The sequence below is a fragment of the Vidua chalybeata genome, chromosome 14 (genome assembly GCF_026979565.1).
Source record: "Vidua chalybeata isolate OUT-0048 chromosome 14, bVidCha1 merged haplotype, whole genome shotgun sequence".
Taxonomy (NCBI): domain Eukaryota; kingdom Metazoa; phylum Chordata; class Aves; order Passeriformes; family Viduidae; genus Vidua; species Vidua chalybeata.
In genome coordinates, this window is record NC_071543.1 from 14,141,562 (window position 1) to 14,155,661 (window position 14,100).

Here is a 14,100-nt window from a genome sequence, read left to right on the forward strand (position 1 = left end):
GGGATGTGATAAAGTTGGGAATGGAAGGATGGACAGAGGCGAGGAAAGAAGCAGAGGCAGAAGTGAAGAGACAACGAGGCTGAGCCTCTCACAGGGAGCAGCTCCCCCCCAGCCCAGCAGCCCTGCTCAGCCATTCCTTCCCCCTTGCCGAGAAGCTGGAATGCCTTTTCCCATCAGCACCATTTTGTTCTGCCCTGGTTTTCCCTCGCCTGCTTTGTTCTCTCCCCTTCCAAGCTCTTGCTGAGGGGAAGTGTTAATTCTTTCCAGGTGCTCGTGTCCCGCCATCCTGCTGTTCCCTGCTCTCCCGCTTGGTGTTCTCCAGGCAGGCTCTGCTCCATCTCCCCCGGGGCAGCACCCCGGGAGCCCTGGAAACAGGAGACTCTTCTCAGTCCTGAAAAAACCAGACCTGAGGCTGCAGCCTCGGCTTTGCTGCCGTTCCTTTGCCATGGACAGTCTCTGTTCTGAACTGAGGGGGCACCAGCCACCAGTGGTGACACACAGACTCCCTCCCCACCATCTCAAAGTGCTCAGAAAATCCCATTGGGGTGAGGGACAGGATGGGGAAGGCCACCTGAACCTCCAGGGCTTCCTGCCCTGAGCCTGTTGGGAAGGGAAACCCAATAAAAGAGCACTTAACCAGCTCAGAGCCAGGCAGGAGCTGCCAGCACCTTGGAGCTGGATGTGTTTGCAATTCCTCGGCCTCCTGCCTCGCTCCTATGAACTGCCAGGATCCAAAGGTGAAATCCCTGCAGCTGCTCCCGCCGTGAATGCAGCTCCATGCAGACATTCCTGGTTCTCGGCACATAAAACAGCTCCGTGCTCCAGGGCAGCCGTGCCACGGCAGGGACACTTTACGATGTGTGAGCCTGACTCCAGGTCTGGGCTGGGGAGAGGGAGCAGAGCCTCCTTCCAAAGCAGGTGAGCCCTTGGCTTTATTCCCCTCTCCAGCAGACACCATCAAAGGAGAGGACGGCTCCTCCTGCAATCCCTGATGGAAATTCATGCAGGGTCAGGTGCGGTGCAGGACAGAAAAGCCTTGATGAATTTGGCTGCCAGGACCTTCCCATCTCATCCAAGCCCCATCCCATGGACACCCCCAAAGCTCCACTCATCCAGCCTGAGCAAGCCACTCCCCCTCTGAAGGCCCATTCCCAGCAAAAAGGGGATCACGGGAAGCCTGGAGAGGGAAGAGCTGGCAGCAAGGGCTGCTCCATGGCAGCACTGCCCAGCCAGCACCAGCCCCAGGCTGGAAGAGCACCAGCTCCAGGGGAAGTGCCAGCAGGAGCTTTCCCTGGAATGCCAGCAGATCCATCTCCCACACACCAGAACTCCCAGGGACATCGTGGTTTTCCATGCTTTGTGGGTTTTGAAAGCCTGACCTCACTTTGAGAACACGTGTGAAAGTCCAGGCACAGCTGCTTGGAGCAGCATCCAGGAATTCCACAGCTGGTGCCTCCCAGGCTGGCTCTGGCACAGCCTCTCCCCCTGCCCCAGGCTCCTGGCAGCCCCCATGGCCCCTGGCTGACCATGACCAGTGTTATTTATTAATGCATTAATTAATTTATGGCAGTAGCACCTGCAGGGAGGTCCCCAGACATCTGGGTGGTCCCAGCCAGCTCAGCCCACTCAGCTCCTGGTGATCCAGGACATGGATCCCAGGCAGGGAACAAGATGGTGAAGAGAGGGAGACAGGGAAACTGTCCCTGGTCCAGAGGGTAAGGCATGACCAGGTCTGGTGGTAAATATTGGGATATAGAGGAATATACATCCTACATATAGGAATATATCTATAAAAATATCCCAAAGTGAGGGCCTGGCTCCCCCTGCTCCTTTTGCCTAGAGTTATTTCACCAGCTGCTCCTCCCATTTCCCAGGGCATCCAAAGGGGTGGTGAAGATAAGAGCCATGACAAGGAGAAACCCCCCAGGACAATCCCGAGGAAATCAGGTTCCTGGAAGCAGCAAGCCAGGCTTCCTTCCCAAGCCTGTTTTCCATTTCCTCCCCCTCCTCTGAAATTATCATGGAGAATTTTCTCTCCCCCTGTTCAGTGCCCAATCTCTAATTGGGAACGCAGCTCTGGAGCCCATGGAGTTGTTATTTTCGGCACAGGGAATGGAGATATCTCCCAGCAGCTGTCAATCCCACTGACCTGAGCTTCTGTGCAGACAGCTTTTTTTTCCCCTCTCTTTCCTTTCCGATGTTTTTTCCCACTCCCTTTTTTCCTGCAGCCAAGTTACTGTTTCATTGCTCTCCGCTGGGACTCTGACAAGCGCCGAGCTCCTTGCAGATGACACAGAATAATTGAGATGTCCTTCTGCTGACCTTCAGTGCCTGCCAGCGCTCGCGTCCCCGCTGGGGACGAGGTGACAGCCAAGTGGCACCGTGTGCTCCGTGCCCATGCTAAGGAGGGACACTCCTGTCCGGGGGGGAAGGGAAAAAGGGGAAAATACCCATCAGGAACACAGCAGGAGGGCAGGGAATGAAACCCTGCCAGGAAGGACAGCACCAGGGGCAGCCCCGGTGCCGGGCACAAGTGTGGCTGCATGTGTGTCCCCAGCCACCTGCCACATGTGTGTCCATATCCACCTGTCACATGTGTCCCCATCCACCTGTCACATGTCCCCATCCCCCTGTCACACACGTGTCCACAGCCACCAGTCACATGCATGTCCCCATCCACCTGCCACACGTGTGTCCATATCCACCTGTCACACGTGTGTCCATATCCACCTGTCACATGTATCTCGACATCCACCTGTCACATGTGTCCATATCCACCTGTCACATGTATCTCGACATCCACCTGTAACATGTGTCCATATCCACCTGTCACACACATGTCCCCATGCCCCAGGATGTCTGCCCAGCACAAACACAGCCAGGGAGGCCCCCCAAGCCCACGGGAAGCAGCACAAAGACCCCACTGGTGCAGGTGCTGAAGGGGATGGAGGCAGAGGAGCAGGGGATCACACAACCATGGAACCCCAGAACCTCTGGAGCTGGAAGGGACCCACCAGGATCATCAATCCTGCACAGACATCCCAAGAACCCCACCCTGTGCCTGAGGGTGTCCAAATGCTCCTGGAGCTCTGGCAGCCTTGGGGCCCTGCCCATTCCCTGGGGAGCCCTTTCAGTGCCCAAACTCCCTCTGGGGAAGAACCTTTCCTAATATCCACTGAAATCTCCCTGACACAGCCGCAGCCATTCCCAGGGTCCTGTCCCTGGTCACAGGAAGCAGAGATTGCTGCTGCCCCTCTGCTTCAGGGATGCTCCATGGATATTCCAGGGGGAGGATGGAGGATGGGAGGCAGACTCTGCTCCCCGATTGTGCCTTGCCTGGATTTCCAAGGCTGGAGACTGCTGGGCTGGGATCATGCAGCCCCTGTGCCATGCTGGGAAGATCCTGGTGCCTCCTTCCCAGGGCAGGCCCCACTCCTGGTGTCAAAAGTTACCTCAAACCAAGGATGGAGGAATTCTTTCTTCCACATCTACTGTGTTTGGGTGGGAATCTCCCAGAAACTTGGCATCAGGTATTTCCTTTGGTTTCATGGGAGCTGCAGAAGATGAATCCAATTGCAGACATGACCCTGGCCATTCCCAGCCAGGGAGCTTCTCCAGAGGAAAGAAGAGGAGATTTAGATTATGGAAACACTGAAAGGAGCCGGTGCTGTAAGCGAAGAGGGTTGGTGGTTGTTGTTATCACTGCACCCAGAGATAAGCCAGGAGTGGGGACAGGGCTTCCAAACAAATGCAAGGAGAGCCAGAGTCACTCCTGGAGAAGTTTATTGTGGGAATAAACACAGTGGGCAAGGGCAGGAGGGAGGGAAATAAGGCTGGATTGGGAGCAGGGAATGGCGGTGGGGCAGCTCCACCACATCCCCACCACTGGGGGCCAGGGATGGGCTCCCCACCACAGGCTTTGTCCTGGGATCCTGCAGCCAAGAGGGAAAAGGGAGGAAGGAATCGTGTCCATGAGCCCAAGCTCCACATCCAGCCCTGAGGAGAGTTTGGGTTGCCTCTTTAAACCTTCACTCAAGCCCCAGCAGATTTCTCAGTGTCCCTTCAAAACAAAAACAAATTTACTGCAGAAAACGCTACAATGAAAGGTTTTGACTTTTCCAGGGATTTTTTTCCCCTTAATTTTTTTTCCAGTCTGCCCTATTCATCCAATTTGGCACTAAGTCCCTGCTAGTTGTGCTTGTCCCCAGAGCAATTTGTGGGAAATAACCCACTGTCCCGCCTTGCTCCCCAGCCTGGCCATGCCAACTTCCATTGTGCTGACAATTGATTCCAGGTGGCTTTTCCTCCTTTTTCTTCCTCAGCATATGAAAACGCCTGTACAAAATAAATCTTGGTGACTGGGATGGAGAAACCACCTCTCAGAGCTGTGCTGGCCAGCAGAGCCAAGAGCATTCCCAGGAGTGCTGAGGAGCAGGACAGATTGATGGGAACCTTCCGAAATCCATTAGCTCCAAAACAAACTCTGGGAGATTGACAAGTCCTGCTCGGGACTGGGAGAGTCAGATGCTGGAAGCTGGAACTGGAGCACAATGGAAAGACAATTCCAGAAATCCCCCCCACACCTAATCCTGGGGAGCAGGCGCAGGAATCCCCAGCAGGGACACCTTGAGCTGGAACAGTCACAAGTCATTTTAAAAGCAGTGTCACTCCATAACTCCCTGATCCTAAGTGCAGGTGCTGGACCTGTGCTGATCCCAAAAATCTGAGGGACAAGGAACACTTTGACCCAGCAATTCCTGGCTCGGGCTCTGCACGAGTGACTTTTAATTCCATTTGTGCTCTGGGGCTGGCCCTGAGATATTCCAAGGAATATCTGTAATGGTTTAAAGGCATTACAAGGTGCTGGAAGTTAAAATGGGAAATGTCTTAATTTTGGCTGGGGACCTTAAAAATACAAGGAAGGGCTTATGCGGGACTCAAGTGTGGAATGGGAAATCTGCTGCCTAAAAACCAGCCAAAAATGGGCTCAGCAGAGGTGGAATGGAATGGCTTTTACAAATCTTTTATTTGTCATTCCAAAGGGAAATGTCAATGCCACCATGGAAATATATACAAGAATTTATAGCAAGGAATTATTTGGTGAATTGTATCACTCGATGGTCAATGGTCAGGATAATGGCTGCAGAATGCCATTGGAAAAGGAGATGGGAAATGCACCTGCGTGGTGGGAAATGCTGAGATCTATCCTGTTCTCCTGAAATAATGAGGAGAGTAAAGATCCTTCACTTCAGGGGCTGATGGGAGTCAGGAAGGGCAGAATTTCTCCACAGAAAGGGTGGTCAGGTTTTGGCAGGGGCTGCCCAGGGAGGTTTGGAGTCCCCATCCCTGGAGGTTTCCAAGGAACGCCTGGATGTGGCACTCAGTGCTCTGGGCTGGTGACAAGGTGGGGATCAGGCACAGGTTGGACTGAGTGACCTTGGAAGGCTTTTCCAACCTCAGTGATTTTGAGATTCTGGGATTTCACTGCCCTGAGCATCTTGAGAGTCCTTCTGTGTGGTTTCTCCTCCTTCTGCAGAAAGAGAGAACACATCCACAGGGATAGAGGAGTTCATGGAAAGCCCTAATCCCACTCCTGATGTCCCCAACCCAGTCTGGCCATGCAGCAGATGTTTGTGCAGGAATGGTGATTACTCTGAGCTGACATTTATCTGGAATTTTCTGGCTCATGAGCAGTAAATCAGTCATTGCCGGGAGCATGACCCATCCTGGGAGGAGAGCTGGGAGGGAATCTGCTGGGGACTGAGGGAGAAAGAGAAGAAAATGGTCAAATTCCACCCCTTTTTTGAAAGGGTAACAGCACCAGCTAGGACCTGGGGTGACCCCAACATGACTCCAACAGCCCCTCCAGGCTCCCTGGGTCACAGGAGGTGGGAGCAGGAATCCCTCCCCATGCTGAGTCTTTATCAGCACTTAATTAAAACCTGACAAGAAGATTAACACTCAGAGGACAGTTTTAATTAACTTAAAATTGAGTCCCATTTCCCAATTGGTCACAGGGCACAGCCACCTGCAGGTCCCACTTCAAAACCAAACCGAAATGGGGAGGTGGGAAGGGGAGAGGGAGGATCCAAACCTCTCCAGAACCTCCTGCTGCTCTGCTCTGCCCGTGCTCATCCTCCTCTCCCCTGGATTCCTGGACGGGTATCCAAGTGCCAATGGCCACTGCTCCCTCTGGGCCCATTGGAGCAACTTAAAGATGATTTCTTTGCAAACTGCATTTATTTATTTGAGCTTAATTTACTGAAACTCTGTTCCTGAGGACCCACAAAGCCTGTTCTGCCCTTCTCCCCATGGGAAAAGAATGGGACAATGTCCAGGAGTAGGGTCCTGGATAGCTGAGGCTTAATGCTGGAAGGACATATCCATCCATCCATCCATCCATCCATCCATCCATCCATCCATCCATCCATCCATCCATCTCATGCTGCTGTTCAGGGATGGAGGAAGGGAAAGTATCCATCAAAACCATCCCTGTCCCACTCCTCCTGCCTGTTCCAGGAAACACCTGGAGCAGGATGCTTCTCCCTAGGAGAGGCACATGGAAAGGGGTGAGTCCAGCTCCGACATAAAACAGGGGGAAGGAAGGCAGGGAGAGAAAAGGTGTAGGAATTGGGAATACTGCCCTTCCCCCCTTGCTTCCACTGCTTTCACTTAAGTGCCATGGAATGATGGGTCCCAAATCTGGGAGATGCCAGGAGCCTGGACCATCCCCTGCCAGAGCTGCACCTTCACCTGCCTCACCTCTGGATAATGACAGGGAGGGAATAGCTAAAAACACCTCTGAGTGTCCTTTAGCTCCAGGTTCCTGCTGCAGGGGGCAGCTTGGGAAGCTCTGGATCACTGGGAATCCCTGTGCCGGGCACAAGGACACCTGGGACACCGTGCCAACAGGAACTGCCCAAAGCACCACCCTGAACCTCCAACCCTCCTGTCAGGAACAGTCTCCACACACCAGCCCAGGGTTATTGTGAACTTTCTCCTCCCATTGTTTGTGCTGTGTCCCCCCCTGCCTCTTCCCACTGATTTCCTGACAACCTTGGGAGGAACAATGCAGCCACCGAGTATTTTTTCCTCTGGATTTTTACAGTTGAGGTGGGACAAGGAATAAAGGTGCCCTGCTCCAGCTCCAGCTCCAGCTCCAGCTCCAGCTCCAGCTCCAGCTCCAGCTCCCAGGGGCACAGCTCTGAAGACTCACAGAGCTGCCAGGTTCATCCACAGGGTCCATCCAGGTCTGCTGATTCCAATGGGAAGAGCAAGGCTTGTTTAGATTTCATCCATTTCTTTGGACCATATTCCTTATGAGGAGGGGACAAGGTAGCTCAGCTCCAGAGGGATAATTTCATCCATGTTGCAGAGCTCTCCAAAGGCAGGCTCTGCTGGACAATCCCTTTGTCTCCCTGTACCTTTGGTTTTTTGCTGCCTTTATATTTTGTGATGCTCTGAATTCAGTTGGATGTGATTTAATAACTTGCTGTAGTTTTCCAGGGAGAGGCTTGGTTAGGAAAGGAAGAGGAAATGTCCTCCCAGCATCCTTACAGATGAGGAGAGTTGGACATCAGGAGCTGGATTGGTTGAGCCTTGTGAGTCCCTTCCAGCACAGGATATTCTGTGATAAAAGAGATGGGCCTGGATGGAAGAGCAGAGGGAGGGAAGGAGCTTTCCATGAGGCAGCTGATTCCTCCACCCCCTCCATGAGGCAGCTCCTCCACCCTCTTGAGAGCAGGGACTGAGGGAGCAGTGGCACCGATCCCAAAACTCCCTTCCCAGCTGTTTTCCTTCCTGGCAGGCAGCAAGGGGAAGTCAGGCAGCACCAGCCATCCTCCCCTTGACCTCCCGGCTGAAATTCCCAGCAGAGGAGGAAAACTCTCCATCCAGTGCTGTGCTTTGGGGCATAACCAGCCCCCTTTTCCTCCTCCTCCACTTGAGCACTCACTGGCACAAGGCTGTGAGTGACACCAGCCCCTGTCACCTCTACCCTATGCCCTAAATCCTTTCATCATCCTTGGGAACCTCCCATCCCCAGCCCATTGCCACAAGGAGCGGAAGGACGGGAGGCCATGGGAGATGGACAAGCATTTAAAATGTTTAATGGACAGAAACAGCCCATCCCGAGTAGGGGTCCCAACCTCTCGGAATATTTCAGAGGGAAAAGAGAGCCAGCCCCTCCTCCCCCACCTTGTTCCAATCTGGTGTAGGGTTTAAAGGAGGCTCCCCATAGTGAGGAGCTTCAAAGCCTCTGCAGCCCCTCCCTCCGAGTGTCCTCCTGCTTCAGTTCCACCCTCCGCATTTCAGGGCCTTTCATCCTTCCTCTTCTTCGTCCTCATCATTAGGAGGTCCCTTCCCCCCTCCCGCCCACTCCCACCCTTGCTGGAGACTGCCTTTGGTCAGGAGCCCAATGGGAACCAGCTGTCAGGCGGAGCTGGGATATCCTGGAGAAAACAGCTTGGAAATGCCTCCCCCCTGCTTCCCCCTCCATGGCAAAGACAAAACTCCTGCTGCAGAATGGCCCTGCAGATGGAAAAGGTATCCTGCAGGCCACCCTGCCCCTGACCCGCGTGGGTCCCCCGCTGGCGAGGTACCAGGAGCTCCTGACTCCCTTTGGAATCACCAGCCCATCCTGTTTGTCCTCCTCCTGCCAGCGGGACCCTCCTGACCCCGCAGCAGGAGCTTAGAGCCCTTGTGCCGGAGAATTCCGTGTTAATCCTCCTTTCTGGACTCCTTGCACCTCGCTCCAGCATTGTTCCTCTGAGATGTTCCTGCCCTTGCCGGCCTGGGGGTGGTTGTTGTTTAAACAGCAGCAGCCACACAAGCTGCTGCCTGTCCTGCCTTTCCAGGGTGGTCTGTAATTGCTTCCTGTCCTCTCCAGCAACTGCCTTCATTTGTTTGAGTCTCTGCCTAATCTCAGGACTGGGGGAGTTGGGAATGAGAGAACCTTGGTCCAGGCTCAGGTTGTTTCCCTGAGCTGGGATGAGCTGAGCCAGTTTCGGAGCTCCTGGTAAAGTCACAGTCCCACAGCCAGGAGAAAAGGCTGAACTTAAAATAACCCGGGCAAGCCAAAGCCTGGCCTCAGTAAAGCCAGAGCCCTGGTTTAGGGCTGCGGTGAGACCACGGGCTCTGTGGTCCTTGGATGTGGTGGCTGGAACCCAGGTGTGTCCTGGTAGGAGCAGGAGTGGAAAAAGCAATGGGGGAATGGGAGAGAAATGAAATGTTATTCCTCAGACTTCAGAGCTCCGCTGTTCTCGGTTGTGTTATGGCCTGGGCTGTGCTTGGCGTGGATTTTGTCCAAGGCGGTTCGCACACATCCCGCTGATTTCCCAGCGTGCTGATTCCCTGTCTCTGCGCTGGCCTCTGAGCTCCCATTATCCTGGAGCAGGAAAAGGGATGCTGGGGGCCAGCCCTGAGCAAAGCTGAGCTGTTCAACAGGCTCCAGACCAAACACTCCCACTTTGTGCTTTCCCCCTCACTCCAAAAAGGCGAACTTTGGCTTTTTGTTGAAATGGGACATGCTGTGGATAATGGCCACTTCCAACAGCAGTTTCCTCATGGATAAACTAAAGCTTTTAAAGGAAAATGCTCCAGAGGGCATTTCCAGAAATAAGAAACATCTTCCAGCAGTAACCTGCATGGTTTGTCTGGAGAAGGAAATTGGATGGGCTTTTTCCTGGGGTCTGGTTTGTGACTGAGGCAAGAGGACAGGGGTGAGTAGAACAAGGTGCAGGAATAACCCGCTTTCCAACCCACATCCAACCCTGGCATGCCCCCAGGCTGTGCCACCTCCCCCTCCACTCCAGCTGGATCCCAGTGTCACATGGCACCAATCTGTGACAAGTGTCCTTGTCCAAAGGGTCAGTGCTGGGGGACCCCCAGAACAGACGGCCTGGAGTTAAAGCAGCTGTGAAACCAAAGTCAGAACAGGCCCATTCCCACCCTGAACTCCTGTAAATACTTCCCTGAATGGCTTTTCAAGCTGTTCCTGGTTCAGGAGCCTCTCACACACACATTGCACATCTCTGTGCCTGCTCTGAATGTGCAGGACGTGGCATGGCACACACTGGGGATCTCTCGGCCTCCTGGCTCATTGGGACTGCCCAAACAGGATGTGTTCATTTCTATTTTCTCTGCACATCCTTTAAATGAATGCATGGGCACTCCAAGAGGGGATGGCTGTTTAAAGCCCCTGGCTGCACCCAGCCCCTGGGGCTCTTCCAAATGCTTCCAACACATCCCACCGCTGCTGTTCCAAACACTTTGAACACATCCCGTGGGTGCAGCTGCCTTGGGGATGCATTGGGGATGGCCTTTCCCATGCCAGAGCCAGGAGCAATTCCCTGGGCCAGTCTAGCTGGGCTTCACCTTGCAGGGCTGTATTCAGCTCTGAGGCACCTTTTTACCCCTTCCAAGGTGGCCAGGGTGCGAAGCTCACTCTGCTGCAGCATCTCCAGCTCAGCCTGAATCCCTCCTCTGCTTCCAGCTTTTGGATCCCGCTCCAACAGCTCTAAGCCCTGCAGGCTCTCTCTCCTTTCCCGCCATCCTCATGCTTCCAGCAGCTCAGGCCCCCTCCTGCAGAGCTCCAGGTCTGTCCCTGCACAGGGAACACTGACCAGCAAGGATGACACAGGCTCCACACGGGCTGTTCCCAATGATGCACAACCGAGAAACAAAGCGGGAGCCTCTGCTGGGTGTCCCCACCATGAGGTCCTGGAATGTAACATGTTCCCAGCTCCGTCCCAGCTCTGCTTCTGCTCAGTTTCCTGCTTTCTGGCACCAGGTAGCACCAATATCCCTTCCCTTTCCTCTTATCTGCACCCTCGCTCCTTCCCCGAGTGTGCTCAGCCTTTAACAGAGCTCTGTTCTCTTTCCTGGCCTCTCCTGCTTCCCTCACAATCCTGGCTGTCAGGAGCTATCTGTTCCCAGAGAGACAACTCTGTGCTGGGATGTGCAAAGCAGGGAGGAGCTGGGCTTGGAGGAGAGCTCTCCAGCAGTGGAGTGCAGCTGGGCTGCGGGGGACAGTGGGAATGACCATGGGAATTCCTGCTGTCCTTGTCTGGATCACCTGGGTGTGACCTCAGCTCCATGTTCCAGGTGGAGCCCAGTGCTCAGTGCCAGCCCTTCCCCTCACAGATGTCCCCATCTGCTGTGGCATGACCAGGACAATGCCCCTCAGGGACAAAGGAAGGGGAAGCTGCAGCCCTGGGTTGAGGGAAAAGGACAGAACATTCCTGACAGACAAGGGCCACGTTGCTTTTCTTCTCGCCGTGGTTCTCTGGATGCCAGGAATGCCGAGGGCTGGCTTGGAGTGCTGTCTAAAAGGGCTCCAGCCCTGTCAAGACTTTCATGTTGGTGGTCAAGGAATTAACGTGGACTTTCTGAACCAACAGAGAGCCAGAATCTGATGGGTACCAGAAAGAGATGGGGGAGAGAAAAACAATCCTGGTTCTGATTACCTGGCTTCAAACCCATGGCAATAAACCCAAATTTGGGAAGCAATTAGAAGGGAAGAAGAAGAGCAAGAAGGAAAAGGGGGAATGAAAGAGTCGCCTGGCGGTCTCAAGGCAGCCTTTCAAGGATCAGCACCTGGATGAAAGCCAACATATCAGCTCTAATCTTTGGCTTTTTGTTGGACTTAACAAGGACTTTAAAATGAATCCAGTCGCAACTGACGGGCCCCATATGGATCCTGGTTTGAAATCTCCTTTCCAGTTCAGAATCAAATAGGCTGGGACCACAGAGAGCTGGACAGGAGATTTCAAAGGGAAAACCAAAGGCAGGAGCACAGACGTTGCCTCCCACCCGTGCATGGTGCCCATTCCCACCCAGGGCTGGGCATGAGGATGCTGGGCTCGGTGTCAGCACAGAGTCACCGCACACAAGTGGCTTTGTGGCTCCACAGAGGGGCTGTCTGTGACCATGACAATACGACAGGGACATTTCCCTTGATGCCACTCTGCTTCCCAGCCTCCCAGACTCGCCCTGACTTCAATTCCATCTGCATCTGGAGATTGCCTTCATTTGCTGCCTTTTCTTTCAAACCTGGATAAAATAAGTGTACAGCAATTTGCCTTCACACCTAAAAAACAATTAAAACTCCATCCTCGCCTGCTCGTGCTCCAAGGCTGGCGCATCTCATCTCCCTAAGCTGCGCCAGGATGCGAGAACAAAGGCATCTGACCTGTAGCCATGGCAACCCTCAAATTCTACACCTTTGCCTTTTGTACCAAGTTGCCCCTCCCTGCTCTGTGCACACACAGGTCTGTGCACGCTCCTGTTTCCTGCACACTCACACGTGTGTGTGTAACTCACATCAGAGACAGGTGTAAAAATGCTGCTCCTGATTCTTTCAAGCGCTCCTGCCTTTTCCTCACACGCCAAGTGAATTCCCACTCATCCCTCGGTGGCATTTGCCTCTCAGGTGCCAGCAGGGTTAACTAAAAATCCACTGCTGGCCACAAGGTAGCAGCTGGTTCAAGGGATAAAAGCAAGTGTTGAGAGCTGAGGGAAGCAGGAGTGCAATGAGGGATTACTGGATAACACTTGGCATGCCAGGGCTGGGACAGCTGCCCTCTGCCTTTTCCTGGCCACTGCCACAATCCAAAGGGGCAGCCACCTCCTGAATCCATCCATCAGCATGAGGGGTGAGGCACCACGTCCCTGAGGAAAGGAACACCAACAAACACCACAAGAGATGATCGTGATTGTTCCAAAGGGAAGTGCTGGCACTGCTGGGTCATGTTTTTAGCACCTGGCTGCTGCTGTCATCACACCTGGAGCAGCTCCTGTTTGCACAGGGCTTGTCCTGTGCCAGCCACGAGCACAGCTGTGGATTTGCCCTCCTTCTGAGGGGCAGCTCGCATCTCTGCTCTCTGTGACCAGGAACAGGACCCAAGGAACACCTGGAGCGGTGGCAGGGAAGGGTTAGGTTGGGTTTTTTAGGGAAGGGTTCTTCCCGCAGTGGGTGGTGGGGCACTGACCAGGCTCTCCAGGGAATGGTCACAGCCCCAAGGCTCCCAGAGCTCCAGGAGCATTTGGACAATGCTCCCAGGAATGCACAGGGTGGGATTGTTGGGGTGTCTCTGCAGGAGCTGGGCTGGATGATCCTTGTGGATCTCTTCCAGCTCAGGAATTCCATGATTCCATGAAGTGCATCAGACAGCCCTATCTGGGTCCCATCAGTGCCTTCTGCTCCGAGGGCGAACGGACTGGGGGCTTTAACCCACTTCTCCCTGTATGCACCACCACCATGGATCCCTGGGGAAAAGGGAAGGACTTCTGAAGAGGAGCAGCTCAGCTCTGCTCCAGGCAGTGCCCAGACCTCCCTGGGATCCAGCTGGCACTCAGTACCACCCTTGGGCAGAGAGGGCACAGCCGAAGCTCTCCCCTCCCTCCTTTCAAACACTTCCAGTCGTGGGCACAGCAATAAAAGCCGGGCTGAGCTGTGGGTACAGACGGGGACTGAGGCAGCCCAGCCCCTCCTGCACACATGGAAGGGTTGCTGCTCATTCCCTGCAGCAGGAGGCCCGGGAGAGGCTCCAGCTCATTGACTCCCTTGCGCTCGATGGGCTTGCACTGGGACCGTCATTCCCTGGGAGAAGCCGCGTACTGGGAAACCAAGGCAGGACCTAAATGTTGGATAGACGTGGTGCTCCGCAGTGCAGAGCCATGGGGACTGCATTTCCCAGCATTCCCACTGCATCCTGGCCAGCACCAGGAACCTGGAATGCTGCATCCATCCCTGGAGAGGGCTCTTGATGCTCTTCCATCTCACCAGAAACGGGAATGCCTGAAATCCTCAGCAGCGCATTCACTGCTCCTTGCCAGGCCAAGTTTTCCCCAGACTGGCCAAACTTCCAGGGCAAAGGTGGAGTGGCTGGGAAGCAGGATGGCTGTTCCTGACAACCTGCACCTTTCCTGTGCCTCAGTTTCCCTGTTAGAGAAGGACATCCCTGCAGGGAGATGGGATATCCCATTTCTGCACTGAAAAGACACCCTGGTCTGGTGGGGGTGTGCCTGTCCATGACGGGGGGCATCCAACCCAAACCAGTCTGGGATTGTGGGATTCTATGGAAAGCTCCCACTAGGATG